The following is a 26,981-nucleotide window of genomic DNA, read 5'->3' on the forward strand; positions in this document are numbered from 1 at the left end:
CTTTTTTCAGTTCTGGTCGGCATCTTAATTTAAGATTTTGATGAAATTCTAAATCTGTAAAACACAAACATAACAAATATTATATTTGACTACTAGCATATAACGTACAAATTTAAACCACAGATTCATTTTCTAAGTAGAATAAAGAAAATAACAGAAAGTCTCTGAACAGTAGGAAATCCTGTAGTAAATGTTGGTTCTTAATTTTATCACACTCCATATCTGTTTTAACATTATAGACAGTTTTTAATTCTAATTTTTAAAGCATACAGACAGTACTCTTTTTTCAAGAACTATGGGTCATCGTAGATGTTTTAACCTGTTTTACTACAATCTCTTTTACACTTCATGAGAACATGTCTTATCACTCTCATAAAGCACATCTTCGATGAAAAGGACAAGAAAACTGTCATCAAGAATGCTTTACTATCAAATTATTTTTTATTCATTGAAAAGTTCATAATCTAGTAGAACTTCCAGCATTATATCATCAGTAACTTCTTCAACTCCAAAGTCCTCATCTCCTTCTACCATCTCTAAGTAAGCTGAGTCTAAAGACATGTCCATAAAATCATTATTTTCATCAATTTCCTCTTCAAAGACTGCATCTAAAATTTCCTCCATCACTTCGTTAATGATTTCAAAATGAATTTGTTTCTCTTCTGAGGAATTCTCCATAACTAGACTCAGTTTATTCTTCTGTATCCTTTTAAAAAAATATACAGACTAAATTATATCTTTTTTCATAAATGTATAACTTAAAAGTACCTTTACTAATTTTTAAACTACATATATTTTTATAATTTCTAACTTATTAACTGTATATATATTAAGATACCACGTTCCGCTTGTTTTGAAAAGAAATTGGCAATATAACCCTAAACATTAACACTGATCTTTTTTTTCCATTAAATAATTACTGTTCATAAAAGACATTTTACGGTAAAATTTATTTTTAGATTTTTTAGATATCACAAATATTGATTAACTGTAGAATTAATTTTTAGAGACCCATTTTTTCAGTTCACCAGTACAAAGAGCTATGTAAACTATATGCACTCTGAAGAGAAGGCTCACACTATACAAACCATAGCATTCACTTAACAGATTACTACTTTCCACAGAGACAGTTCCTTTTATGTTTCAACAGCATACTCACCATGTAAATGTCATAGCATATACAAAATGTCATACTAAGCATGAAGAACAACCTCATAATAAACCTCTGCATGAATATGTAAAACAATACCTATACATAGTATAATCACAGATATGCAGGAAAGATACCCATCACACCTAGAACCATATCATAATACCTCTCTGTAAATAAAGGAGAAAGACTGCCAAACATAATGCAACAAGATTTCAAAAATCATGAGCACTTCACAAGATTTAAGTAATGGAAACATGAAAGAATTATACCCCAATGATCCATAAATCTGAACTCCATCAAAAACAACACATGCACCAAGCCCATTAAAAGATAATTTCAACTGTCAGTGGAGAATATCTCAAAATACATATCTAGTATAAGCAGATACAACCCATGTGAATAATTCAAAATAAAATCATATTTCAAAATGAAATTTTACAAACATTTAAAAAAATCTTCTTCATTATTTTCATGTGCACCCAAAAAAAGTGCCTATGCAAAAATACCAACTCACCTGAAAAAAAGAATATCATTCCTCAAATTGTGTAATTCAGAAGGCAGGTTGTTGCTTTTCACCACCAAACACTGTAAAAAAGAAAATATTAAAATGTAATTAACTTATTACAGACTTATTTCTTACACAACATAGAGCCATTATAGCAAAGAACAAGCATAACAGATAAATTCCCCAAGATTCTCTATCATTACAATAAGATACAAAATGTCTCATTTATGAAACCATTGCTCCACAGATATGTCACTTTTTCCCATGTTAATACTGATGCACCAGCGACACAAGGCCTTCATAACTAAAAGCCCATGTGACGGAGAACAAGTGCATAGACAGAAAATACAGGGCCAACCTTGGGCATATGCAAGAAGTACACCTGCACAGGACCACCAAACCCCAGGAGCCACCATATTAATATATATCCTTAATATAATAATCCTCTAAGGATGCATACATATTTGCGTAGCGGCCCATGGCAGGAATTTGGCATGCTCTGGCTCTGTTCCACTTCCAAACACCTTGATCCACCCCCCCCTATTCAGTGGGCTGCACGCTCCGCCCCGCCCAAACCCCCTGTTACAGAGCCCCCTACCTACGCTCCCTTCACTATGAATTTTTAAACGACAAAGCTTACGCGGTAAAAATCACTCTGCCTTTGCTTCCCTTTAAGAATGTAGTTTATCTACCCCACGCATTTGAACCTTGATGTTTCCATCTGGCAGCGAATTCCGGCCTTGAATCACAAGACATGAACAACAGCCTTATTGTCACAAAAAGAAGTTAGCGTAGCATCTGTTCGCGAACATATCTTTCACTTAGCTAATATTCACAGACAACACCATTCCTTATAAAAGAGTGGCCTTCCTTTACAATGTACTGAGGTGACTCCCTTAATTTTAAACGCATCCTCCACTTCAAGACAGGCTATTTTTTTTATAACTACTAAGCAATGGTTTAGTGACCGGACTGCCAAAAATTATATCAAGTCATTCTGCTACTCTTCACTCCATGCTCTGCGACCTATTTCTGTGGACTTCCTGTTGAACTGCCAGTGCTGCGACGTTTGTGTTCCCATCTCGTTTATTTCAAAATGGATGTCCCTCCTGTCTTCGCAAAGAAGCCGGAACACTTAGAACTATTTCGCCAGAAGAGGCTTGACTACTACGGCATCTTAGCACTCTCGACTCTGAATACTTCATATCGATTATCATTTCGATATTCCTATTTCACCTGTGTACAGCCTGTATTTCATTGCCTGAGCTGTGATTTCATGTGGGCCCTGGACTTATGTCTCTGCAACTTGGTACCTCCTGAAGTGAATTACTATCATCTCATGAATCCGTTAATTGATCATGAACAGCTATGTTGCAACGGAGGGATTATGGCCTTTGCAGCGATACAAGGAGTTCTAGGTCATTGGAATATATTCGCAGTGGCGCAAGATTTCCTGAAAGACAGCTACATTGAAAACCCACCGAGCTGTCCTCTGCCATGACCCTATACCCGCCCCTGGAAAATGTATAAGACACAGCAACAGTAAAAATCAAAGAATAGGCAACATGCAGAAAAACTGCACAGTAGATAAAGAAACATATGTTTAAGATAACCCCATTGAAAAACATGTAGTAATTTTTTTAATCTGCCATGCATCTGACCCTCCAGGACCGCTTTGGAAACTCCTGCTTTAAACCTTTACATTTCATTTTCACCACACACACGTTTTGTAAAAACCCATGTAACGGACAACAACTGCATACACAGAAAATGCAGAGCTGGCCTTAGGCATATGCAAGCTGTACACCTGCACTGGATCACCAAACCCAGGGGCCACCATGCCAATATATATCCATAATATAATAATTCTCTGACAATAGATACATGTTTCTGTGATGGCCCATGCCAAGAATTACGCGGCCTCTGGCTCTGTTCCACTTCCAAACACCCTGACCCCCCCCCCTCTTCACTGGGCTCCGCACTCCACCCCGCCCGGACCCCCTGTTACAGGGCCCCCTACCTACGCTCCCTGCCCACGGCCACCATGACCCTAGATCCGCCCCTTGAAAATGTATAAGACACAGCAATAGTAAAACTCAAACAATAAGCAACATGCTGAAAAACTACACAGTAGATAATGAAACATATTTTTTAGATAACTCAATTGAAAAACATGTAGTAATTTTTTTAATCTACCATACATCTGGCCCTCCACGACCGCTTTGGAAACTCCTGCTTTAAACCTTTACATTTCATTTTTAAACCATACACACGTTTTTTTTCAAAGCTGCATATTAAACGCCTAAACATGTATTTAGTCGTCCACATGCAGGCACTTTCAATTACATGACTTATTTAAGTGGAATCCCTGTAATGTTGCATATCTTTCCAAAAATACACCAGTGCCTATTATTATAACGATGTTTTTTCATTCTTCATCAGTGATATTATTTTTTACATATAATGAAAATCACTATGAATTTTTAAACGACAAAGCTTACGCGGTAAAAATCACTCTGCCTTTGCTTCCCTTTAAGAATGTAGTTTATCTACCCCACGCATTTGAACCTTGATGTTTCCATCTGGCAGCGAATTCCGGCCTTGAATCACAAGACATGAACAACAGCCTTATTGTCACAAAAAGAAGTTAGCGTAGCATCTGTTCGCGAACATATCTTTCACTTAGCTAATATTCACAGACAACACCATTCCTTATAAAAGAGTGGCCTTCCTTTACAATGTACTGAGGTGACTCCCTTAATTTTAAACGCATCCTCCACTTCAAGACAGGCTATTTTTTTTATAACTACTAAGCAATGGTTTAGTGACCGGACTGCCAAAAATTATATCAAGTCATTCTGCTACTCTTCACTCCATGCTCTGCGACCTATTTCTGTGGACTTCCTGTTGAACTGCCAGTGCTGCGACGTTTGTGTTCCCATCTCGTTTATTTCAAAATGGATGTCCCTCCTGTCTTCGCAAAGAAGCCGGAACACTTAGAACTATTTCGCCAGAAGAGGCTTGACTACTACGGCATCTTAGCACTCTCGACTCTGAATACTTCATATCGATTATCATTTCGATATTCCTATTTCACCTGTGTACAGCCTGTATTTCATTGCCTGAGCTGTGATTTCATGTGGGCCCTGGACTTATGTCTCTGCAACTTGGTACCTCCTGAAGTGAATTACTATCATCTCATGAATCCGTTAATTGATCATGAACAGCTATGTTGCAACGGAGGGATTATGGCCTTTGCAGCGATACAAGGAGTTCTAGGTCATTGGAATATATTCGCAGTGGCGCAAGATTTCCTGAAAGACAGCTACATTGAAAACCCACCGAGCTGTCCTCTGTTGGTACTAGAGGCTCCGATAATAACAGATCATGAATGCTGCTTTCCTCTTTTCAATTGGATGGCTGACATGTTTTCGGATCATAACAGTGACTTCCTGTTAGAAGCAGTTGCTGCCTACTTCGCCTATACAATACTTGGTTAACTGTTATACAAGCCATTGACGTCCACATTTCGTTTTGCCTCCCTATCTTTTTCACGTTTTCTTGGATATTTTCTTAACATGAACAGACCTATTGGCTTTACTAACAGTGGACATTATGATTTCCTGCTGGTTAAATTTTGATCTTTTCTGTGGACTAAATTTTTTTTCTTCAGCTAGTCGATTTTGAACTTTATTTTTTATTAAAGTCTAATCTCAACAATTCTATTGTATATCTTATGTTATGTTCTTTCAAACGTACTCGAAGCAAAACTCGGTAATCTATGCTACATGTGCCCTTATTAATGTGTAAATATAGAATGAGTTTTTTATAACTGTAAACGCCATTTCGCATTTGAACTGATAATTTCCGCCTCACACACCTCTGCTCGTTTAATTTTCCATAAACTAAAATATTTTTTAATACATAAGAGAAAAATATGTTCTTTCAATAATATTTCCATTGGTTTTCGTACTGTACTTCAAATGCAATACTGCAACCTTCAAAAGATATCTCAATACAGTAGTTCTTCTCAACACTGATTTGCGAACGATCCAACACATTACATACATGCACCTCTCGCCATTTTGTCGGTTTTGGCGCGTTTTTTTTCCCTTACACAATAGCATAACAGAAACGTGATAGTGCTTCGCATGCAGAGAGCTCATTGATAAAGACATATTGTCTAACCACTAGCATTTTCATGTATCGTTCCTAAACTGAAAGGCCAGAGACCTTCTTCCATTTATTAACATATAATGAGCCTTATTTATGAAGGCCTTGCGCCGCCGGTGTGTCACTTTTTTCCATTTTAAAAGTGACGCACCGGCGGCGCAAGGCCTTCATAAATCTGCCCCAATATACTTCCTCATAAGAGTGTATAATTAATTTTGCTAAACCATATTCATTTTTCATCAACTATACCGTTTGTATTTTATGTACTAGTGGCTATACCGATTACTTTGTTTTTTGCAATGTCTGTACTCGTATTAGATAATAAACTTGCCTTGAAAACAGTGCATTTCTGAATAAACATTTCAAATATACACGTTCTCTCTTTTAATACATAATCTCAACTAAAATGATTGTATATTGAAACAGTATTCATGTGTTCCACGTAACTTCAGCTGTACTAACTTAATATTTTCTTTTGTCGACCTGATTTACTCATACTAGAACCCACAGGCCTATAACAGCCCGTGAACCCTTTCTTAGTAGGTCGCGCACCATGCACACAGTTGTACCTCTGTAAAAAAATAATTTATTACTCTTACCAAGCACTACCGCAGTTCCGCTTCTCTCAGTGTTATTCACTGCTCCCACGCTTCTACAGACCAGACGCTATGTCGTATTTCACTCCTTATCACGCTTTAATCTCCACAATAACAAACACTTCTCCGCCAGCCACCAGAGAACAGAGTGCAGATGCAGAGGCACTAAGTAGTGAAATACAACATACCCTCTGCTCTATGGAAACAACCGAGCGGTAATTGTGAAAGAAAACATTCACTAGCGCTTCAAAAAAGCATTTCAATTATATAAATAGTTTTTTCAAAACGTTCCAACTACTTTGATGAGACTATCTGTGTGTGCCTCAACAGCAAAGTTCCTCAACCCGGACTGAAGGCAGACACAGACAGACACACACACAATAAGATAACACAGGGCAACGGAGACGGAAAACAGAAGGGCGATGAAGATGCACTCAAACAGCAGGAGTGAGAGAGATATTTTTATACTCCGTTTGGTACCTCAATTTACGAACACATTTACTGCACAAATCTGTGTACAACCTCATGGTCAGAACTTTTCATTTCATTTTACTCGACCACCTCCCCCTCTCACCCCAGCAGTGCAAGCCGCGGCCACAAACTACAATGTAATTTTGTCGTCTGTCAGAAAGTTTAAGAATTCATTACGCATTACCACTTTTTCAAGACGATATCACATGTAATGTACCAACTTTTCATTTTATTTTACTCGACCACCTGCCCTTCTCACCCTACGCCCACCATCGCAGGCCGCGGCCACAAACCGCACTATAATTTTGTCGTCTGACACAAACTTTAAGAATTCATTAAACATTAGAAAACATTCACTAGCGCTTCAAAAAAGCATTTCAATTATATAAATAGTTTTTTCAAAACGTTCCAACTACTTTGATGAGACTATCTGTGTGTGCCTCCACAGCAAAGTTCCTCAACCCGGACTGAAGGCACACACAGACAGACCACACACAATAAGATAACACAGGGCAACGGAGACGGAAAACAGAAGGGAGATGAAGATGCACTCAAACAGCAGGAGTGAGAGAGATATTTTTATACTCCGTTTGGTACCTCAATTTACGAACACATTTACTGCACAAATCTGTGTACAACCTCATGGTCAGAACTTTTCATTTTATTTTACTCGACCACCTCCCCCTCTCACCCCAGCAGTGCAAGCCGCGGCCACAAACTACAATGTAATTTTGTCGTCTGTCAGAAAGTTTAAGAATTCATTAAGCATTACCACTTTTTCAAGACGATATCACATGTAATGTACCAACTTTTCATTTTATTTTACTCGACCACCTGCCCTTCTCACCCTACGCCCACCATCGCAGGCCGCGGCCATAAACCGCACTATAATTTTGTCGTCTGACACAAACTTTAAGAATTCATTAAACATTACCACTTTTCAACACAGTATCACATGTAATATACCAACTTTTCATTTTATTTCACTCAACCACCTGCCCCTCTCACCCTACACCCACCAATGCAGGCCGCGTCCAGAAACCGCACTCTAATTTTGTCGTGTGACAGAAAGTTTACGAATTCATTAACCATTAACATTTTTTCACGTCACGACGGTATCACATGTAATTTACCATTTCTCTCTCTATCTGCATTATCTGTCTCTCTGCTAATATCATTTTTTCACTTTATAAACAACTTCTCTCATTATATATAAAGGCTTCAAAATCACACAAATAATTACTCTTTATATTAAACATATTTTAAACTTCATATTTCACATTTAAATTAAAAATAGTTTTAGAAATACAACACATTATGACAGCCAAAAATGAGTTTAGTTTCAAACTATGAGGAAAATCAATCATTGTTTGTGAGTAAACCATATTTTACGGTACATGACAAAACAAACAGTTACAGACTTACCTTTACCAATGCTTTGTACGATGTACAACAGTGACAGTCACAAAATAGATATTCGTTTGATGGAAGTCTCAATTATGCTGCTATCACTGCAACCAAAATTCAATGGCACAGATATCCAGTCAATACAGACTCATATATGTCTCTTCAGCCAATCATATTTCCTCCCGCAAAATTTTGTATTCAAATTTACATTTCAGTTGGTTGTCCCTCACAATATTTTCAATGTCACATAAAAGTCACCCATCTCCCACTGCCATCTCTGGCTGTTTCCATGGTAACACCTCATTCTGCACCTGGCTGAAGGCACAGGTCAAAAGTTCATATCTCAACGTTCTATAGCAAACTAACAACACTGTTTTCCCTCCAGAAACACCTGCCTATCCACAGCTCTGTTACATGTCATTTTTTTCACACCCAATGCTACTTTTTCTTTTACATAACATTAACATGCAACGTAGTCTTCAATCTTCACGTATTAGAATCAACCAATCATTTTTCGTTTTTCAACCACACCAAGCTTCATCCATTTTTTTATCCTGACTTTCAGCTTCTAACTGCCATTCCACTTCCAGAACCCATCGGAGTACGAGTGCATCTGCCTTGAAAATGAAGGTTTGGCTTTTAGGACACAGCTATATTCACTGGAGTGGAAAATATGCAGCAAGCAGACGAATTTCCAACCTTGATTTACCAAATGTGCAGATAACGTGGATTGGGCAAAGAGGATTAAGATGTCACCAATTAATACCATTGGTGAAAACTTTTATGCTTCTCCCAGAACCAGACCTTATAATTGTGCACTGTGGTGGGAACGATCTAGGCACATTGACTGGGGTAGGTCTGGAAATGCTTCTAAAAGACACCTTTCGACAATTGATGACACTTTTTCCTCGAACTGCCTTGGTATATTCCAATATATGCCAAAGACAGAAATGGAATTGGTCCAATCAACATTGTGCACAAATTGAGAAAGCAAGGAGACATGTTAATAAATCTGTTTCTGCTTTCCTCAGAGATTATAGCATGGGTTCTATTTACCACAACAACTTGCGTTACCACATGCAAGACATCTATAGGACAGATGGTGTTCATTTCACGGATGAGGGAAACAGAATCTTCCTCTGCAACATCAGACTCTGCATCGGTATTTACTTATAAATGCAGAAAAAACTCAATTAACACAAGGGCTCTTTTCAGAGCCACCTTATATCAAAGCACTCAAACTTCTGATTTATCTCCATTTTCACACTCTTGTAAATAGGTGTACGCGCCCGAGTGCGCGCACCCCGCAACTTTAAACAAAAAAAATATATATATATATTTTCGCGTTTAAGGGCCTTACTGCACACCCTGAGAGAACCTACGCAGCAAAACAATCTCTACCTTCTCCCCTTTCCATGTTCCAACGCTTTGAAATGACAATATATTTACTCGCAGTGACAAAATGGCGGTCAACACTTCCTGATTTCCTTCGAATCGAACGTTAACAGACGTCAAGCAGCAAAAAAAAAAATTCCGCTCGCGCGCAGCCGCTTGAGTGCGCGGACCCGTGCGCGCTTATAGATATATAATTGACTTTAACTTTAATTTTCTCAGCAACTACTGAACAGATTTACACCATTCCAAAAAAAGCATAATCTGCGAGCCGGACTCTACAGTTTTGCCAAATTTCTTATAAATCCATTCAGCCGTTCGACCTGTAGCCGTGCCTAAACGTCCTATGGAAAATAACATGGAGAAAACACGTTTTGGGACCCCCCTTTTATCTCAGCCCCCACTTCACCATTCCCCTCCAAACTTTCAGGGAAGGAGCGCAGCGGACCGAGCCATCTTCTTCGAGAAATTCGCAAAGATTCATCCACCAGGGCCAAAGTTAATCCAAATAGAATGTTGAGGATTTCCTATGGAAACTAGGTCCTAACTATAACTACCTACTGGCGACCGCCAGTAGGTAATATATATATATATATATATATATATGTCGGAAAAGACGCCATCCAACAAGTTCCCAATGAAGCAAAAGGAAAAACTGACGCCAGAGCGAAGCCACAGCTGAGTGCTAATTTCTTGGTGCTTTATTTAGTGCTATATTTTTAGCCAGCAATCTGTCATGACGCGTTTCGCCTCCAAAAGAGGCTTGGTCACATAGTTTGTTATAGACATAGAAGAAGGTATAAATACTAAAAGCCACTGCAAATTCAGCTGTAAATCATTAGAGAAACAGTGGACATGGAAAAAATACTGCCTGTAACATCGTAGAATGAAACAGCAAGATTAATCCGGGGCATGGTGCCCGTGACAATGTAAACATCTTTCATATACAAAATATGTTCAAATGTATATTACAAAAAATGCCTAAAAATTGTAAAAAAATCATTTGTTACACACACACTAAAACCAATTACAAAAGTTATATTTACAAGGCTAAAAACCCATATTTCATATAACTATATATTTACATTGATTTATCTAAAGATGTGCAGATGCGTGAACAAAGGTATTGGGAGGAGTGGAAAACCAGAAGTTATGTTCTTTTCCACCTCGCAATCCCAATATACCAATGTTCTGTACACAATAAAAGCAAATCTACAAGTCATATTTACAAGGCTAAGTCCTATGTTTCACTTAACTGTATATATTGATTTGTCTAGAATCGTGCAAATGCAAACTAAGGGTATTGGGAGGAGTGGAAAAAACATATTCTGTGTCACTTCCCACCTCGCAATCCCAATAACCTGACCACGTTCCTTGTTTCCTATATATCTAGTCCAAAAACAATTCATAGACTAAAACCTGCAATGGCTTTCTTTGTTCAAGTGGAAACTCTTATATCCTACAGTCTTATCATACACCTCTTCTATATATGCTGGAGAGAACAACCAAATGTGAATATGGTGTATGTGTGATTTAAGAAAACCGTGCGTGAAACAACCACCCTGTTTCCAATTCTAGTTTTGTACCGCCTGATCCCAGGCGATTCGATTCATGTTCCAATCATGGGAGAAAGGACGGGGTGCAGATGGCCTATTGTATTGTCATATTTCAAAAGATATTCTTATAGACACGTGTACATGTCCTCACTGGCGTTTAGGCCCCCTGGATTCTTACTGTTAAATTCCAGGATATAGCGTGTTTCCAAAAGTCGTAGCTTCGCATCCCTGTTGCCTCCCCTCTTCAGTGGCGGGATTGTGTCAACCAGATAGTATTGTAATCCATCTGGGTTACTATTGTGTGTTGACTCGAAATGGCGTGCTACAGGATATGTTTGGTCCTTTCCAGAGATGGCTCGTAAGTGTTGTAGGATTCGTTTATGGGCAGGCAACCGGGTGCTGCCCACATAGCGAAGCCCACATGGACATTGTAGCACGTATACCACATACTCCGTTTTACACGTGAGTCTATGTCTAATGGCAATGGGTTTTCGTGGAAAGGGGTGGAATAATGAGTTTTGTTAACCCCCTGTCTGCAGGCCTTACAAAAGGGACACTTCTTGAAACCCTTGTTCAGGTCCATCCAGGTCCCCGACAATTGTTTGTCCAAATTGTTGCTGACTAGTGCATTAGACATTGTGATTGATTTACGAAATGTAAGTTCTGGTTTATTGGAGACCAAACTGCCTATCACTGGATCCCTTTTGACCAGGTTCCAGTTTCTGCTGAATATTTTTCTGATTTCAGCATGTTGGGTACTATAAGTTACAATGGCCCTCGATTTTATTGAGTCTGCCTGTACAGTTTCAACCCTGTTTGTCCCTCTTAGCGTTTCTAATCTAGGGATGTTACGTGTGCGTTCAATGGCTGTGTCCAGTAGAGCTGCACTGTAACCTCTCTCAAGAAAGCGAATTTTACTGGCCTTCTGAGCTTTGTCACACTCCTCATCTGTGCTACAAATGCGTCTCATACGCAGCATCTCCCCATAAGGGATGCTGCGTATGAGATGCCCAGGATGCTGGCTGCTGGCATGCAACAGCGTGTTGCCAGAGGTTTCCTTTCTATGCAATCTGGTCTCCAAATTCATTTCATTAATGTAAACCTCTACATCCAAAAAGAAAATCCTTTCTCTATGGATCTCAGATGTAAACTGTAGGTTGAAATTGTTTACATTAAGCCTCGTAACAAAATCAGTAGCATCCTCCATGGACCCCTTCCAAATCATAAAGAGATCGTCTATATACCTCAGATATAAGACAACGTTATTGGTCATTGTGACCTTGTGGTCCCCCATGAGGACCTGCTCCTCCCAAAGTCCCACGTGCAAGCACGCGAAACCTGGAGAGAAGCAGGCCCCCATGGCCACCCCTCGTAGTTGTTGATATACCTGGCCACAAAATATAAAAAAGTTCTGTTCAAGACATAACTTCAACATGCCAATAATCATTTTGTTGTGATGTATATAGTTCATGGGGCGTTTGTCCAAATAGTGCTCTACTGCCTTGATACCATCACAATGTCTGATGGAGGTGTATAATGACTTGACATCCAAAGTCATTAACAGATATTCCTGACTCCAAATGACTTGTTCCAATTTCATTAAAAAGTCAGTGGTATCCCTCACGTATGAATGCAGTTTTGTTACCCATTCTTGCAAAAAATAATCGACATATCTTGAAATATTCTCAGTGGAGCTGTTGATTGCAGATATAATCGGCCTGCCAGGTGGGGCAGAGATATCCTTATGGACCTTTGGCAAAAGGTAAAAGGTGGGAATTACTGGAAAATCTTTCTTTAGGAATTGGAACTCGTCTTTTGAGATCAAACCTGCACTTTTCCAGGCCATCAGTTTTGAATTTTGTTCGTTCCAGGCCATTCTGATGGCCCCTAAGTTGCTTTTCCTGTAACAGGATTGATCTCCCAATTGGCTCTCAGCTTCCTTAATGTATAGTCCCCGATCCCACAAAACAATATTTCCGCCTTTGTCGGCCTGTTTAACTATGACATCTTTATTCTTACTTAATTTCTTGATTAGATTGTCATAGTTTTGGTTTTGTCTGTTAATGGCAGAATGTCTCTTGATTGTGGAAATATACAACTTTTTTAGGTCTTCCATGATGAAGTCATGATACACATCCAGATTGTCGTGGGGCATAATCGGTAGGAAAGTTGACTTTGCCTTGAATGGGGTGGTACCTGTTCCAGTCCCTACCCCTGTCTGTGTGGCTTCCATGAGGCTGACATCTGCCCCTTCCTGTTGTAGATTCCAAATTTCCTGGAAAGAGGAGGCATCTCCCACCGTCAGGAGAGATGGACTTTTTACTGTTGAATTCTTCGCTCTTTTGTACGGCTGCATGCGGTGGAATTTGCTTAATTTAAGTTTTCTAATAAACCTGAATGCATCCAGACGGGTAGTCGCGTAATTGAAGTCTCTGGGGGGGGCAATACGATAATCCCAAACCTAGGATAGCCACCTCCTTTTTGGTCAACTGGATCTGGGTCAGGTTTATGATGGTTCTGGTTTCTGGATTATTTATTGTTGTACTTTCTTCCATTTTCCGCGTTTGTTCCTCCTTGTGCCTGCAACGTTTTGCTTTGTTACATTTGCGGCGTTCGAGCCGCTTGCGGTTGGCTCTCTGTCGCCTGGAGCAACATTTGCATTGGCTTTCACTCGAGGTCTTAGGGTGTCTCTCCGATTCTCGCAAAGGCAACTCACTTCCTGGGCAAGAGAGAGTTTTGTAAACCCCAATTGTTCCGATCTTGAGGGTTCACTCTCTATCTCACTATCTGGCGCCGAACTCAATATATATATATTACCTACTGGCAGTCTCCAGTAGGTAGTTATAGTTAGGACCTACTTTCCATAGGAAATCCACAACATTCTATTTAGAATAACTTTGGCGCTGGTGGACGAATCTTTGCGAATTTCTCAAAGAAAAGGGCCTGCTCAGTTCCGCTCCTTCCCTGAAAGTGTGGGGTTGATTTGTCAAGTGGGGTCCGAGAAAAAAGGGGTCCCAAAACTTGTTTTCCCCATGCAATTTTCCATAGGGGCCTTTAGCCAGGGCTACAGCCCGAACGGCTGAACAGAATTACACCAAATTTGACAGAGAGGTAGAGTTTGGTTCGCAGATTGTGCTTTTTGGTAAATGGTGTAAATCCGTTCAGTAGTTTCTGAGAAAATTACAATTAAAATCATAGCGATATCTAGAGACAGAGTTCTACACGCGGACAGAAATCCGTTCAATTACGAGCGCGAGCTGTATGCTGATTGGCCTTCAACTGTCTGTTAACACTCGAAACCCGGAAGTGTTGGCGGCCATCTTGTGCCTCTGTAGCAGCGAGTCACAAGAAAACAGTAAAAGAAAGTTGAAAAATAAGGAAAGGGGGCAGGGATATAAAAATGTTGAGCCTCAAGGCCTGCTGAGGGGGTCGCACATGGATCTTTATGCCCCCCCCACGCAGGGTACGCGTATCGTACTCGCGCGCGGTGGAAAAGTAAAAAAAAAACTAGAAGTCCGTTCTATTCTTAATTAGCTCCCGTAGGGGCCAAATCCCGGGGGCAATTTTTTTCTATAATGGGGGGTTGAAAGGTCACCCGAGCCCCGGGGAACGCCACCCCCGGGGTTTTATTTTGAAGTTTGCGGAGGGGTTCATGGCCTCCCCACATGCTCCGTGGACCGCCACCTTCCTGGGGCAGTAATATTTAAAATTGGGGGGTCCGTGACGGCACGGACCCTCTAGTCGCGAGTACCACCATCTTTCGGGGCTTTTTAATGTTGGGAGGGGGTCACGCTCCCTCCCTCCTGGAGCTCTTGATGGCCCTGGGGTCCGACACCTCCCAGGGCTGGCTTCTGCAGTGACCCTGGGTGCCTACCCCAGGGACACTGCTGTTTGCTATGGTAGGGTGGGAGCGTCGCGTCTCCCACTTTAGTACAGCAAACCGCTTTCCTATTTGAAAGAGAGTTAATATGCTGTCTTTTTTAAGTAGGAAAGCAGATTGCTTTTTGTTAGAGAGAGGAGCATATAAACTAGTCTCTCTGACAAAGCAATGCCGGCTTTCGAGCGATGTGGGGAGCTGGCAGGGACCGTGGGGGGTATTGGGGTTCCCCACACAGTCCCAAATGTTATTTTTGAAGTCCCGGGGGATGGGGTCCCTTTGTAGCTCCTTAAACATTCGTGTGGCGACGCGCTCTAGTTTACCAGAGCTTGCGGCCACTGCATTCTGGGAGCGTAGGCGGGCACGTGAGTTGCCGCGAGTCTAGCAATGGGACATTAAATCCTCATATTCTTATCTCTCTGTCCATGGGGTTATTATGGTAATTTTCCTTCTATTTGACAATATTCTCAGAAGAGATGCTTCTTCTTAGAAAGTGAAAGTAGAATGATTAAAATGGGACGGAACTTTCAACAGTTGGAATAGGAAGTGTTATGAACCAATGAAATCTCTCCTTTTAAAGTCTCATGGCTTTGCGTACGCTTACGATGTGGGTTTGTATGACGTTCCAGCGCGATTTGTGTAATTGCTTTTAAAAGTAATACAGGATTGTTGAAAGTCTAAAAAACTATTTTCATAAGTATCCTACATAATGTATTCTATTACTATGTTCATTAAATACATAAATATATGTTTTTAAACAATTAAAAACATTTGCGTCTTTCACGTATGGGCGCAATACATGACGTCATACATAAGCTTTGATGCGACATGTAACCTCGAAGCGTATTCGTAGCGTATGCTGAGAATGATTAGCAGACAAACTCTGGTGTGATCACTCTCTCACTGTCAAATCAGAGCACCAGGCGCGCTATGAGGATGGTTAGTCACTAATTGGAAATCTGATTCAGCTGTGTGGCTTATCGACTGTATCATAACGTTACTTTTTAGCCTGTTTAAGTTTGAGGTTTGTATAAATACTATCCTATAGGCAGATATGAATCGTTAGGGAGCGCTTATCTCCATGAAGGTTGGTTAATACCATTTATATATAGGTGCTTGAGGGAGGGAAAAGAAGTTTGTCAGAATGGCAAGGATTGCTCAATAGCACCAGATCTCTCCTTCCTTTGTGGACACCTACAATTGCATCGCTTTTGTAATCAAGATGTGGCTAATTTGGCCTGAGTTTTGAAAGGCACTCCGACACCTGCTATCATAAAAACGTTCAGTTTACTGGCAAACGGAAGTTATTTACTTTGAAATAATGTAGATTGTTGTGCGATGTTAGCAGGCATCGCTTACATGAGTCCGGTAACTGAGCATGTGGTTTGCTATAAAAAAGTTGTGTTTACTCCTCTGCATGGGAAGCTGGATGTTTCTATCTGGCCGTCGTTTCCGACCTTGAAAGCAGAGTCAACCAAATGAGCCGTATAAGAGCGCTATTGTCTCAAAAAGAGATCGCTCTTACATCTGCTAGAAAACATTTGTTCTTCATGTAGCAAACACCCGAACAGAAGTGCATGCTTTATTAAATACAGAAGCTCCCCGGAATTTTAGTGAGTTAATTTAGACTATCTTTACTGCGTCCTCGAGTAGGGGGTTAGCTTACTTTTATAAAGTTATAAGCAATAGCCTTGTGACTTCTGTAGAAACTATGGGCATATTACCAAGCAATAGCGATAATTATCGCTATTGCTTGGTTTGAGACAAAAATTTACCGCTGAGCTGCGGCGATTTTTATCGCAGATAAACCTTGGTATTACCAAGGTTTATCGCAAATGCGATAAAAATCGGCCGCAGTGCATGAATATCGCTGAAAAGTCAGCGATATTCATGCGTTATCGAGCTAATGCTCTTAGCCATGTTATCCACCTCCCATTGGATAACATGGTTAAGAACTGCTCAGGGCAGGTGTTAGCTTTTGGAGATATTCGCGCTTAGCACGAATATCTCCATAAGTTGGTAATAGGAGATAGCGATGTTGGCGACTGTTTCCAGTCGCTAACATCTTGGCATGCCCACTTTGCATGTCATTAGTGATAAATATCACTGACATGCAAAGTGGGGCCCAAGATGGTCGCTATCTCCTACTAGCTGTCGCTAACTGGTGTTAGCGACAGCTAGGTAATAGGGAGATAATTTTATCTCCGCTTTCTTGGATTTTAAAGCCAAAAAAGCGGAGATAAACCCCCTTGATAATATGCCCCTATATTTGGTGTCTTGTCGGTGTTTTTTCATTCGATGTTTTCCAGCATCTTTGGTGGATTGTCCATAATACTCACATTAGTTGCCGGTGTGCTTGTATTAATTTGTTTACTAAAATATGGATGCACATCTTGCAGCAGATGACAATATGTCCCGGTTGTTGCTGGTCCGCAACCGAATGCTTAGTTATTACGGAGCACTGCCTCTGGCTACATTGAGCGCAACTTATGGATTATCGTTTCGATTCTCCTTTTAGGTCTCGCCTCTCAATGCACATGCGCATTGAGCGAGACTATAGGTGCTTAAACAAGGTTTACCTAGACTGGCGATTTGATGCTGTGCCCGTGCGCTTTTAGGTCAATGCGCAAGCACATTGACCTAAAATGAGCGTGCACATCATCAAATTGCCATCTTTTCCCCAGCAGCACTCCTCCCACTCCTTTGAAGTGAAGCTTAGCTTCACTTCAAAGGCCCCTGCTGCTTCACATGCGCCGCTCTCCCCGCTCCGCCCCGTGTCGCATTTCTCCTCCCCCCTCCCCACAGCAATGCCCTCCATCAAAGGTTTCACGGCCGGCCAGCCGTGCTTGAGACCCAACGTCTTTTCTTTGATGTATTTACAGTGCAGTAAAGATAACATTTTATTTGCAGATTTACATGAAAGTGTGTGCAGTGTCTATGTTTTTGCCTGCGTTAAAGACTGTTCATTGATCACACGTGGATGCATTTTTTCACTTTGAGCGCAATAGTTATATCAAATGCCGTAAATGAAACTTGTTAGGACAGAGGCTTAAGAGAAACAAAAACACAATCCCTTTGTGCAAAGAATTAACTAATATTTTGCAGTGTGTGCTTTTTAAGATCACCAGTTAAAGTACAAACGTTACCTTCTGACTCGATTTTATAATACTACTTTGTGAGTTCTTCTGCCTCTCAGCTTATTTATGGCACTGTGGTCCAAGATATTTCGTTGTAAGATCTTCTTTGGGCAGGTTTTGGCAACACGTATTGCTGAATAACACGTGCTTCTCTGACACAAAAGCCACTTTGACTTTACCAGTGCTTGTTTGAAATAAATTGCTCAAGAATTTCATTACTTTACGATCTGCTAGGTACATTTTGGCTTGTTTTCTTAGTGTTCCTGTAGTGATATGGCTGGGAAGTCATAAGGCATCTGAGCCGGTTTTCTTGCCCTGTTGGGCGAGCGACGGAACTAAACTGACAGCAGGCTGATGCTTGTCTTGGAAATCATGCAAGGTGACATCTGCATCTCCTGGCAACTACAGCCCTCGCTCCTCACTGCTGCTTTTCACAACCCTTCCCTCCTCCCCACGCTCGCTGCTTATCAGCACAGACAAGACGCACACCTCGCGCTCATTCCAATACACACCCACCCTCCATTACCAGCATCGTTCCCTGCTGACTGGCCACAAGCATCAGTCCCTGGTGTTTCCTGGAATTTGCACAGATTGTTACCCAGCTGCGGCATGTGTACTGTTCAGTCCTTAGTTTATTATAAATAAATACATGCAGTTTTTCTAGGGTGCCAGTTAAGCCAGAATTACATAATACCAAGGCTGCCTTAACGGTGATTCCACCAGGAGCCTCTTTTTGTCCTCCACTCTACATTTCAAATCTCAGTTTTGAAGGTTCTTTTTCACCCCTAATTTCTCCATTATGCCATTGCCGGTAGTTGTTTATAGCATTAGTAAAGTTACGTTTAGTTTTGTCCTTTTTTACATGTAAAAACTTTTACCATTAAAAATTAAAAACAACATTAGGTCACTATCCTTTATTTATAACATTTTACACAAAATTGTGAGTTTGCACATCAATACATGTAAAAAAGGACAACACTAAACATGTAACTTTACTAATGCTATAAATGTAACATTTGGTAGAATTATAACTATTCACTTTACAAAAAACAAAACTAATACTTTTATAATTTGAAAAAATATAAACAAAAAAAAAAATTACATTTGCAACACCAAAAGGTCAAACTTTTCTATTGCGAGACCTATTGCATTTTCAATGCTTGTTTCACATGTGTTCAACCTGTCTTTCATTGCCTGAGCTGCGATTTTGACTGGGCCTTGGATTTGTGTCTTTGCAGTGCGGTGTTTCCCAACGCCGATTATGACCAGTTGATGAGCCCCTTAGTGGTTCATGATTTGCTCTGTTCTGGTGGTGGGATTATGGCCTTAGCAGCAATACATGGAATAATGGGACGTTGGAATGTTTTTGCAGCGGCGCATTACTTCTTGGCACGCAGTTACATTAAAGATGACAAGAGTTTTCCTCCGATGGTGATAGAGGCTCCGGTCGTTGAGGAACAGGTATGTTCATTCCCACTATTGAATTGGATGGCTGAAATGTTTTCAGATGAGAACAATGACTTCCTCTTGGAGGCTGTTGCTACATACTGTGCTAATACGCTGTTGGATTAAGACTCTTTGATTTTTCTACTTATTCTTTATTATTTAGTTACTGCTTTTTTATCAAAGATCGAATAATTTTTTTTGCAAAATTGAACTTGACTCTGCTTTTTAGTCTTGGATTCTGCGTTCGTAATTTGCCCACGTTTATATTATGTGCTTTGGTCAAGGAAAGGTGTCGTGGGCTGAGCCTTGCACTTACACCGTGTTAAGTTAGTATGGGTTTATTAGAAGCTTAAATGCCATTTTTGTTTTCCTGCTCTGCTTTGCACACAACAGGCACTTGCAATATTGTTTAGAGAAGGGTGAGTATTTTGCTTCATATGGGAATAATTTGATATACTAGATTTGTAGACTGCCTCGCTACTTTAGTGTGTATAGTGAGAGCATGAAACATCAAGGTTATCGTGGATACTGTGTGTGTTATTCGGAATGATCTTCGCACGTTCGAGCCATGAGACATATGCAGCTGTGGCATCTCTGATACTGGCGCGTTTAGTAATGCACTGTGCAGGCATCATTACACACAGTTGGAGAACATTCGTATGTTGACAGTTTGTGTAGAACTCAATGTGATCCACTACTGCTGAGTAACAGAGGTATGGGTCTGCCTATGTAGTCGTATGCGATCTTCTGTACTTATAAACTAACCTGCTAAGTAGGGAGGGTGAAATGTAGGTACATTTTAAATCTGTTTCCCTTGTGTATTATAGGATGCTATCTCCCTTTGTATTTTATGGAATAGTAACAATGCTGACAACTTTGTTGCTTATAGTACTGGGCATGAGAATATGGTGTTAGAAATGAACATTTGAAAGTTGCAGGTGTCTTTATTTAGTGCTTGTTTTGGACTGGTGTAAGACTGTAACGAAAAAGGGCTCTTGTTATCTACCTTACCTGAGGTAACCTAAGTCTCATGTTGTGGGTTGAGTAATAATTGATAAGTGCAGCAAAGAAAGGGAGCAAGTGTGCAAATTTCATAGTGCCTTCGGCCGGGTTAGTTGTTATAATAAAAAGCGTCGATAAAGGGCCTGCACTTTGAATTTGAATTAAAGAAGAATGATTGATAACCCCAGCCAAGAAAGGGAGCAAGTAGGTGTGTGTATGTGTGGATGATGTGTTGATTGAGCAGACGATGAATAAGGTGAAAAATAAGAAAGGCTGCAGACATGCAAACTTTGTACATCTTTGTAAGGGAAGTGGCTGTTTAGTTTTCCTGTATATATATATATATATATATATATATATATATATATATATATATATATATATATATATATGTATATATATATTCACTGAAAAAACCATAGGTTATAGACCATATATAGTTAGGAATTTGCATTTACAAAACCTTGAAAATTCACTGAAAAAACCATAGGTTAGAGACCATATATAGTTAGCTGGACATTTTATTGACATAAAACCAATGAAATTCCATATATAGTTAGTTGCACTAACTATATATCGCGCACCCGCAATCCACTGCTGATGATGTCACATATTACATCATTCATGACATGGTCAGTGACATCACTGATGACATCACTGATGACATCTCAAATGACATCACTGATGACATCACTGATGACATCTCAAATGACATCACTGATGACATCATCTAGTGTCTGTGTGTTTTTGTAAAGTTTAAATATGTTTTACATATTGAAGAATGAGTGGATGTATGGAAGACTGAGTGTGTGTGTGGCTGGCTGGGAGGTGTGTGACTCTGTGCATATCAATGTGTACTTGTATCAGTGATTGTATAAGAGAGTAAGTATGTGTTAGTATATGTGTGAAAAGTATGGTGTTCTGTGTTTAACTGTATAGATAAGGAAATCGAAGTGTGATTGATTCTTCACAGGACTGACTAGGTGTATGAGTGCATATGATAGTGTTGTAATAATGAGTGACTGTATGTATGAGTGATTGTATGGGTGAATGAGTGAATGTGTGTGTAGACGTAGGAATCAGTGAGTGCGTATGTAGTAACTGGTATTGGTGTGCCATGATGTCATCAGTGATGTCATTTGAGATGTCATCAGTGATGTCATTTGAGATGTCATCAGTGATGTCATCAGTGATGTCACTGAAGTATGGTGTTCTGTGTTTAACTGTATAGATGAGGAAATGGAAGTGTGATTGATTCTTTACAGGACTGACTAGGTGTGTGAGTAACTCCATGGATGAGTGGCAGTGTGTGAGTGTCTGCATAGGTGTATGAGTGCATATGATAGTGTTGTAATAATGAGTGACTGTATGTCTGAGTGATTGTATGGGTGAATGAGTGAATGTGTGTGTAGACGTAGGAATCAGTGAGTGCGTATGTAGTAACTGGTATTGGTGTGTCATGATGTCATCAGTGATGTCATTTGAGATGTCATCAGTGATGTCATCAGTGATGTCATTTGAGATGTCATCAGTGATGTCATCAGTGATGTCACTGACCATGTCATGAATGATGTAATATGTGACATCATCAGCAGTGGATTGCGGGTGCGCGATATATAGTTAGTGCAACTAACTATATATGGAATTTCATTGGTTTTATGTCAATAAAATGTCCAGCTAACTATATATGGTCTCTAACCTATGGTTTTTTCAGTGAATTTTCAAGGTTTTGTTAATGCAAATTCCTAACTATATATGGTCTATAACCTATGGTTTTTTCAGTGAATTTCATTGGTTTTTTAAAAGCTAATATCTATAGCTGTAAAATATATTCTTTATTACGTGACGTATCACGTAGCCACGTGAGACGCCTCATGACGCGTCGCATAACCGTGACGTATCGGCTCTGCAGCGCAAACAAAACCCGTAACGTAAGCGTGCCGGAGCACGCTTACAGATATATATATATTTTTTAACCTTAATTAGACAAAATCCACACGTGCACATATCTTGAGGCCTTGCAAAGGCACATCAAACAAACAGTCCCTACAATTTTGCCAAGTTTGCTGGAAATCTATTCCCTTAATTTTTTTTTTACTGTTTCTCTTGGTTTTCCCCTTGTTACGCTTACCGGGACGCTACCCGGTACGCGAACCAGACGCTCCAAAAACACAAGATGGCGGACTCCCGTTACGCTGCCGGTTAGCTGCCCGGTTCGCGTACCGGGAAGCGCCTCTACCGCGAAAAATCGCGGGGGACTTTAATATCCCCCTCATCAATCCTAGGGGGTCAGGAGGGGTTTACCTTGCCCCCTTTCCTTCATTTCCCCCTTCTTTTTTCACCACATCTTGTCTCTCGAACCTACCGAGAGACAAGATGGCGGCCGCTCCGGACTGTTTACAATGTTGACAGCTACGCTGCCGGTTAGCTGCCCGGTTAGCTGCCCGGTGAGCTGCCCGGTGAGCTGCCCGGTGAGCTGCCCGGTTCGAACTATTTTTTGCCCCGCGGGGCACTTTAATATCCCCCTCATCAATCCTAGGGGGTCAGGAGTGGTCTACCTTGCCCCCTTTCCTTCATTTCCCCCTTCGTTTTTCACCACATCTTGTCTCTCGATCGTACCGAGAGACAAGATGGCGGCCGCTCCGGACTGTTTAGAATGTTGACAGACACCGGAGAGCCAATCAGCTTCGCTTCGCGAAGTTCCGTTACGCATCAGGTACTCGAACCGGGGCGCTAACCGGAGCGCTGTCACAGATATATATATTTTTTTAAACGTTAATTTCTCAAAATCCACTGGAGCACATATATTGAGACATAGCAAAGGCACGTCGGGCAAACCATATCTACAATTTTGCAAAGTTTCATGTAAATCTATTCAGCCGTTCGAGCTAAAAGTGAGTCCAACCGCCCTATGGAAAAATGAATGGGAAAAACGCGTTTTGGGACCCCCTTTTTTCTCGGCCCCCCTTGACGAAACCCCCCCAAATTTTCAGGGGCTGCTCAGAAACAAAATGTGCCATTTTCCTGAAAATTTCAGCCAATTCCGTCCACAAACGCCAAAGTTATTAGACATAGAATTTTCAGAAATCCCATAGAGAAAAAATCCTAACTATATATACCCACTGGCTATCGCCAGTAGGTAATATACATATATAAACATATATAATCTGCATATCTATATAAATATAAATGCATGCATACATATACATATATGCATACATATGCATGTTATTTACATGAAAGTTTTAAAAACACTAATAAAAGCAAAGCTAAAAAGCCACCTCATTACAAACAGAATGGCTTTAACTTAAACGAGGGCGAGATCTATTGCATTTTCAATGCTTGTTTACTTTGGTTCTACCAAGAAGGCATTCAGATGTGTCACACATTTGCCATAAATTCTGAATGTTAGCACTCTAGTTGCTCATTAGATCACTGTAGTAAAGCTAGTGCTCACCAGGGAAGTCTGCTGCTAATCATGGTTTGCAGCCATTTTCCCGCATTTTTTATCCCGCAGACTTTCAGTCCGCATACCATTATCCCGCAAGGTCATTGACCTCGCATACCATTATCCCGCATTGTTTCAAAACGCATGTGCATTTATCGCGCATGCCTTTACAAAGAATTACGTTTTAAAGGCATGTATGGTAAATGCATTTGCGTTGTGAAAACCACGATGACGAGAGAGGTAAGTGGGTTTGTGTTAATTTTTTCGTGGGTTAGTGATTGTGTAGTGTAGTGTTGTGTAGTGTAGTGTTGTGTTAGTGTAGTGTAGAGTTGTGGTGGTTGTTTAGTGTAGGGTCATGCTGGGGGTAGTGTTTTAGGGTTTAGGGTTGTGTTGTAATGTTTGCGTAGTGTAGGGTCATGCTGGGGGTAGTGTTTTAGGGTTTAGGGTAGTGTTGTAGTGTTTGCGTAGTGTAGGGTCATGCTGGGGGTAGTGTTTTAGGGTTTAGGGTTGTGTTGTAGTGTTTGCGTAGTGTAGGGTCATGCTGGGGCTAGTGTTTTAGTGTTTAGGGTAGTGTTGTAGTGTTTGCGTAGTGTAGGGTCATGCTGGGCGTAGTGTTTTAGGGTTTAGGATAGTGTTGTAGTGTTTGCGTAGTGTAGGGTCATGCTGGGGGTAGTGTTTTAGGGTTTTGGGTAGTGTTGTAGTGTTTGCGTAGTGTAGGGTCATGCTGGGGTGTAGTATTTTAGGGTTTAGGGTAGTGTTGTAGTGTTTGCGTAGTGTAGGGTCATGCTGGGGGTAGTGTTTTAGGGTTTTGGGTAGTGTTGTAGTGTTTGCGTAGTGTAGGGTCATGCTGGGGGTAGTGTTTTAGGGTTTTGGGGAGTGTTGTAGTGTTTGCGTAGTGTAGGGTCATGCTGGGGTGTAGTGTTTTAGGGTTTTGGGTAGTGTTGTAGTGTTTGCGTAGTGTAGGGTAATGCTGGGGTGTAGTGGTTTAGGGTTTTGGGTAGTGTTGTAGTGTTTGCGTAGTGTAGGAGTGTAGGGTCATGCTGGGGGTAGTGTTTTAGGGTTTTGGGTAGTGTTGTAGTGTTTGCGTAGTGTAGGGTCATGCTGGGGGTAGTGTTTTAGGGTTTTGGGTAGTGTTGTAGTGTTTGCGTAGTGTAGGGTCATGCTGGGGGGTAGTGTTTTAGGGTTTTGGGTAGTGTTGTAGTGTTTGCGTAGTGTAGGGTCATGCTGGGGGTAGTGTTTTAGGGTTTTTTGGTAGTGTTGTAGTGTTTGCGTAGTGTAGGGTCATGCTGGGGGTAGTGTTTTAGGGTTTAGGGTTGTGTTGTAGTGTTTGCGTAGTGTAGGGTCATGCTGGGGGTAGTGTTTTAGGGTTTAGGGTAGTGTTGTAGTGTTTGCGTAGTGTAGGGTCATGCTGGGGGTAGTGTTATAGGGTTTAGGGTAGTGTTGTAGTGTTTGCGTAGTGTAGGGTCATGCTGGGGGTAGTGTTTTAGGGTTTAGGGTAGTGTTGTAGTGTTTGCGTAGTGTAGGGTCATGCTGGGGTGTAATGTTTTAGGGTTTTGGGTAGTGTTGTAGTGTTTGCGTAGTGTAGGGTCATGCTGGGGGTAGTGTTTTAGGGTTTAGGGTAGTGTTGTAGTGTTTGCGTAGTGTAGGGTCATGCTGGGGTGTAGTGTTTTAGGGTTTTGGGTAGTGTTGTAGTGTTTGCGTAGTGTAGGGTCATGCTGGGGGTAGTGTTTTAGGGTTTAGGGTAGTGTTGTACTGTTTGTGTAGTGTAGGGTCATGCTGGGGGTAGTGTTTTAGGGTTTAGGGTAGCTTAGTTGTTTAGTGTATGCTAAAGGCATATTCGTTCTAAAAGTTTTCGTTATTTTAATTTGCGGCCTAATAGTACATGCGGGATTTCGTCATATATTCGCTAATCATACTTTCTATGGCAAAATGAACCCCCTCATTTTGTTCCTTTTTAAATTAAATGTTTTAAGAGTTACCACTTTATTCCAATCAAGATGGCTTCAGGTGTGCCATACCTTTGTAATAAGTAGGACTGTTAGCACTCTAGTTGTTCTTTAGAACACTCTGGGACATTCTGTCATTGGGCTATAGTTGGGCTACATCTGGCTGATATTTGGGCTACATTTGTTTTTTTTGTCTCTGGTGGCCATCTTTGGGCTACATTTGGCTACATTGGGCTACATTGGGCTACATTTGGGCTCCAACATATATATAGCCCAATGTAGCCCAATATATATTTTTCAAAGTTAATTTTCGTAATAACCACTGGAGCCTATATCTTGAGACATAGCAAAGGCACATCGGGCTACCAGTCCCTACAATTTTGCCAAGTTTGGTGTAAATCCATTCAGCCGTTCAGGCTAAAAGTGAGGCCAACCGCCCTATGGAAAATTGCATGGGAAAAACACGTTTTGGGACCCCCCTTTTTTCTCGGCCCCCCCTTGACGAAACCCCCCCAAATTTTCAGGGGCTGCTCAGAAACAAAATGTTCCATTTTCCTGAAAATTTCAGCCAATTCTGTCCTCAAACGCCAAAGTTATTCGACATAGAATTTTCAAAAATCCCATAGGAAAAAAATCCTAACTATATATACCTACTGGCTATCGCCAGTAGGTAATATATATATATATGTTCACTGAAAAAACCATAGGTTATAGACCATATATAGTTAGGAATTAGCATTTAAAAAACCTTATTTTACTCACACAAAACCATTGAAATTCCATATATAGTTAGTTGCACTAACTATATATCGCGCACCCGCAATCCACTGCTGATGATGTCACATATTACATCATTCATGACATGGTCAGTG

The sequence above is a fragment of the Lissotriton helveticus genome, chromosome 3_1 (assembly GCF_964261635.1).
Source record: "Lissotriton helveticus chromosome 3_1, aLisHel1.1, whole genome shotgun sequence".
NCBI classification, from domain to species: domain Eukaryota; kingdom Metazoa; phylum Chordata; class Amphibia; order Caudata; family Salamandridae; genus Lissotriton; species Lissotriton helveticus.